Here is a 6,000-nt window from a genome sequence, read left to right on the forward strand (position 1 = left end):
AAACAGGACTGGCCATGTTTTTGCAAAGATCTAAAACAAACAAACAAAAAAACGGCTAACAAGTCAAACTGCCTGCCCCAGAGGATTTTGACAGGGTCCAGTGCTTACTCTCACCTCGGGTGTTCTGAATTTCAGCCTGCAGGCTGATGTTCTCCCGGGATTTGAGGTGGGGAGAGGGGTTATTGGCTAGGAGGAGGAGGAACAGACATCAGATAAACTGAGAGCTCCTTAGGAGAATCCAAAACTGGATTTGGATTCCGGCCAAAATGGACAGATAGGGACAGTTACATACTTTCCAGGGCCCAGTGCAAAATGAAAATACAGGACCCCTTCATTGTTCAAGAGTCAGGAAAGAAGTACCATTAAAAAAACTAAATATGGGGGCGCCTGAGTAGCTCAGTCAGTTAAGCGGCTGCCTTCAGCTCAGGTCATGATCCCACGGTCCTGGGATCCAGCCCTGTGTTCTGCTTCCTGCTCAGTGGGGAGTCTGCTTCTCCCTCTGCCTCTGCCTGCCTCTCTGCCTACTCGTGCTCTACCTCTCTAACTCAAATAAATAAATAAAATCTTAAAAAAAAAACCCTAAATATGAAGATTTTTCCTTTCTTCTATGAACTCTCAGCTTGTCATAGTATTTTTTATCTGCTATTTAGCATTATTCTAAGTTAAAAAAATTAAAATGTTAAATTATTAGCATAAATTTTACCATTTATCTTTTTATTGGGCAATACCAGCTTTTTTGTTTGTTTTGTTTTGTTTGTTGTTGTTGTTATTGTTTTTAAGTAAGCTCCATGCCCAGCACAGAGCCCAAGACAAGGCTTGAACTTACAACCCTGAGATCAAGACCCAAGCTGAGATCTAGTTGGATCCCAGGTGCCCCAGGGCAATGCCAGTTTTAAATGCAAATATAAGAGCATTTAACTCTTATGTAGCGTCACCGAAATGACACCATTTGTGCATGTGTATATATTTGTTCTTATCTTCTTATCACAATAGTGAGCATTCTGCACAAAATGAACTCAACTGTTTTTATTTCACTTCCTTCTTTGTTCACATCCTCATACTCTGTACTTTGCCCTACTGATGAGTCAGAATGGACTGAAAGAAAAGGCACTATTTTATAAAAGAACTATTGTCTTTCTCTTTCAAAGGCCGTCATTTTCAGTGTCCGTTGTTGGCTAACATAGGGCAATAATGTGGGTTAGAAGGACAGAACAGGTTTCTTTGGTCGTTTGGGTTTCCTAAAACACCATTGTCATCTTTCTGTGTTCAAAGGAAGTTCTGCTTCTAACAGAAAGGATGGCTTCTTGGGGATGCCAATGCCCCTGTTTACTCAGTTATAGATCTAATACACTGATCTTGTACTTGCTTTGAGTCCCACTGAAGTCCCACGTGTTGAGAGTCTACTGGAATTTTGTATTCATGACAGCTCACGAATGCCGCCATTTTGTGATAGCGCAAAAAAAAAAAAAAAAAAAAAATAGTAGTGCCTGCATACTGAGTCATCTATACACATGCTCTGTTATTCCATTGAACTTCACCCATTCAAGTTCAAAGATAAAATTGTTAAGAATTTCAAGATGGCAACAACAGAGCATAAAAGCAAGCATAGGGCCGTTCTAAGCACTAGGCACTACGGGACCACACAGATTGCACACTCATGAAGCTGGACTTCCTGGAGGACAGATGTAGAAAAGATGCTGGGATTTCTGCCAAGATGGAGTAGGACCTATAAAGTCTATGTCTTCCAGTGGTAACAAGGAAAGACTGGTGAAAATACAGAAAACACAACTACGTAAGGGCAGAAATGAAACAGTAGTAGGTGGAATGAGGAGGAAAGTTAATCCAAGAACAACTGGTAAGGTAGCAATGAGTTGTCCCTCCCCACAGAGTTGCCCTTTCTCACCCACCTTGGGCCCAAGAGCAGGCCAAATCAGCGAACTTTGCGGTAGGAACAGGAAGCACAACCTCTGGGAGAAACCAGTCTTTCTGACCCAAGAACGGGAACAAGGGTCTCCTGTCCCATGAGACTGAGAGAGTGGGGGAGGTCTGTTTTTTCCTCTCTTTTTCCACTCCCTGCTCTGACTCAAGGCCAGCTACAGGTACAGATCTACATTGCTTGGTAGCACTTAAAACCTGAAGGAAAACCTGTCCTTCTTGATTGGATTATGTAGAATATCCTTGTTTGTAGGAAATATGCACCAAAGTATTACCCAGTGGTGGTGTATTTTGTTGGCAATTGACCTGTAATTTATTTCTACATTTATCTATATACATGGGAAATCTGAGTTCACATGGATGCATCCAATTCCAAGCCAACATCAAAGGGTTTATTCTAGTGTTCTCTATTTTTAACTTTCTTCTTCATCAATGAGAAACCTGGTTCCCGTCAGCCTTAATATCCTCACTGCTTTGATCAGTCCCTTTGTGTGTAATGCCCTGCCTTTCCTGTTCTGAGGTGACATCCTGCTGTGGTCCACACCCTGCATCCCCCCACCCCCAATGCCCTCCTCACCACAGCAAGGCTCTGACACCCCATGACGACCAGCCCTTTGAACCTTTCCTTTCTTATTCTCAAGGACTCTAACACCTTACTCTGGGAAATCCTGGCTCTCTCCAGCTGCTAGCTGAGATTGTCTTGTTTCAGGATGTCTTTTCCTTTAATGCCCATGGTTATTGGTCCCGCCTCTTGGAAGAATGAAGAGGCAGACCAGACAGAGTGGTGGGCAGCAAAGCAAAGTTTATTGGGTGATCATACAAAGCTCCCAAAGAGGGAGGGGACCCAAGAAGGCTGCCTTTGGAGTTTCTAAGCCTAGGGGTTTTTATGAGAATATTGGCAGGCTGTTTTAATCTGATTAACCCTCCATGCACCTGTCACCCAATCAGATTTTTGTCTACACACTCATCTACATATCAGGTAGTTGTTTACACAGGAAAGGGTGGAGGGTGGTGTAGGGTGGTGTAGATTCTAGGTTCTGTAGGTTCTAGGGTGGTGTAGAATAAGAGGATGGGGTCTTTTTCCTTTAAGGGTAGTTTCCTCTTAGGATGGGGCCCTTTGCCCCTGCCTGCCTTTCTCCTCACTATCCTCCATTAGTCTCTCCTAGTGGCTTCGGAATTCTGTTTTCCAGGAAAGAAGGAAAAGGAAAGAAAACCTTTCATTTTCAAATGCTGCTTACCTCACTTCCAGCCTGGTGGGTACGTAATTTCTCTAGCTCCTTTATATGGTCTCATCATTTACTGTACTCTTTCAAGTACCTAGCAAAGTGCCTACCATATTGTGTGCACTTAAAAGTGGCTATTGATTCAATTAACGTTGCCATGACCTGTTAAGGAGCCCCTGAGTTCCATGTTAGCTTCTGCTTCATGTTTGGATTTCTAGGATGTATAATCTTTGCTGGGTAAGAGTGATAACAAAGATTTAGCTTGCCTTGTGCCCCATATTTTCCAAAGTGTTTTCCATGGTTGAACTCAATCCACAATAGCATAAGGAATATGTATTATTACTATCACTACTTTACAAGGAAATTTGCAAGGCAAACAGAAGTTACTAAGTTGCCCCAAAGAGTACAGCCAGTAATTCATGGGGCTGGGATTTGGACCTAGCTTCAGAGTCCACATTCTTTTTTTTTTTTTTTTTTTTTAAGACTTTATTTATTTGTTTGACAGAGAGAGCAAGAGAAGGAACAGAAGCAGGGGGAGTGGGGGAGGGGGAATCAGACTCCCCACTGAGCAGGGAGCCCAACCTGATGCTCAATCCCAGGATTCAGGGATCATGACTTGAGCTCAAGGCAGACGCTTAAGGACTGAGCCACCCAGGCACCTCCAGAGTCTACATTCTTAATTACTGTGTGAGTGACTATGGCTTTAGTCCTTGCACTCCAAATTGGCTCTGTTAGTCTTTGTATTCACACAGTATCTTTTGAATATTTCTGGTTCCATTAAAACTCAGGGGCCAGCACTGAGTTTGCTGGGATAGCAGACTGCATCCCAGGAGCCACTAGTATTTACCCTGTTGACTCCTCTTATAGCTTCGGGGGGAATTGGGATTGGGGTGGATATCCCCTTTTAGACTACAGAGAATGAGACTTACTAATACTTCCTTCTAAGGAGTTTATTCATAATTGATTGATAAGGTATACATTTCAAGTGACATTTTAATCATGATTATTAGATCATCAAGTCTTAGTGATATTGTTTATTTTTTAATCATTTTTATAATTTCAACTTAGTTTTACTTATCATTAATTAGGTTTTCAATATTGGTTGTGACTCCTTTTCGAGTACTTTTTCATTTAAAATATTTGGACTTTTTAACTCCACTGGTCTTTTGGGGGCAACATCCTTCCACAGTAAGTAGCTACACAGTTAAATCTGGGAGTGTGCTTCTATTTATTTTTAAATTGTCTTGATGAGCTCAACTGGAAATTTCCATCTGACAGGTTTTCCTCCCAATCCCCAATCCTATTACTTCTAATGTGTGTGTTCTTGCTTTAGCCAAAACCCCTCTCATCATTGAGAATCAGGGCTGAATATCCCATTCCTCTAAGACTTTTCATTTTCATGCCCAGGACTTTCACAGTCCCAGAATTCACCTTTCTTCCATTTCCTGGAAGTCGTACTTTGTTTCCAGGCAGGATTTGGTACCAAATACACAATGGAATGTATTTCAGGGAATTCTTTGTTACATATTGGATGCATGTACAGGCACTCAGCATAGCATCCAGTTCCTCGAAACTAGGTTTTCGTTAACAATGACATACATCATTTCCTTCTAGAGCTGTGAGTAGTAGTTTTATCTCATTGCACTTGAGAATTTTATTAAGCATCTTCTCCAACACATGTGCTCATGCTTGGGGAGACCCTGCTCTCTTCCCTGGACTTGGTCAGGGTGCAGCATCTGGAAGACCTATCCCAGCACGAGGGCTGGGGAGCATGTAGCTCAGAGAAGGGGAGCTGAGAAGCAGCCTCTTATGGAGATGAAGTGAAAGGCAAGCGAGACCATCAGACAGATACGTCAGAACGAGGGGGATAGGATAGCCAGAGGAGGGAAGGCCAGATCACAGCTGAGATGGGATTAAGCAGAAGGTGGGAGGAATTGTCCAAGCCCAACAGGGGTTTTTATCAGGAGCCTACACTTGAGAAGAGACAGGATGGTGGCTGCTAAAGCTGTTGAGCCAGTGTGGATACTCATTATAGAGCTTCTGGGGTGCTGAGTTTTCCCCTTTGTGTGGCCATGTCCTTCTACTCTCCAGCCTTATGATGGATTTCCCTCCATTTCCTAGTTTTGAGAATATTGGCAGGCTGTTTTAATCTGATTGCCATGGAACATGGTTCACTTGAAGTAACTTAAAAATTTTTCTTTTTCTGTGGAAGAGTTCCTGCTGCTTCATCCTGACCAGCTCCTTTAAGTACCCAAACCACCCCCACTCAACACAGCCTGCAGGGGGCTCTCCTGCTTGGTCCACAGCCTTCACCCTGAATCCCCTGCCCTTGTCAATTTCACACTCACTCCCCTTCTGAAATTGCTACTGTTTCATTTTCTGACCTTGTTTCTCCCCTCAGACCTCAGTACTATCTTTCTAGCTGGGAACTTTTTTGCTTTCCTTGAGGATGATTTAGTTTTTCTTGGTTGTCACTGCCTCCAGTAGTCAATAGCCAAGCTGGTCAGCCCAGTCCCAGAGGTTGTCTGTGGGCAAAGCTCCAGTGGTCTCTGGACCCAGGGGATGCTCAGGAGTCCTCTGAGGGGAATGTGCCATCTCTCTCTTACTGCAAAATATGGCTTCCTCTCTCATTAGTAGGGACTCTTCAAACAGAGGGATTGGGGCGCCTAAGTGGCTCAGTTGGTTAAACGTCTGCCTTCGATTCGGGTCATGATCTTAGGGTCCTGGGATTGAGCCCCACGTCGGGCTCCCTGCTCATCTGTCTACCTGCCTCTCTCTCTCTGCTTGTGCATGCTTTCTCTCTCAAACAAGTAAATAAAAAAATCTACCCCCCCCAAAAAAA

The sequence above is a fragment of the Enhydra lutris genome, unplaced genomic scaffold (genome assembly GCF_002288905.1).
Source record: "Enhydra lutris kenyoni isolate GAN:26980312 unplaced genomic scaffold, ASM228890v2 scaffoldscaffold4, whole genome shotgun sequence".
NCBI classification, from domain to species: Eukaryota; Metazoa; Chordata; class Mammalia; order Carnivora; family Mustelidae; genus Enhydra; species Enhydra lutris.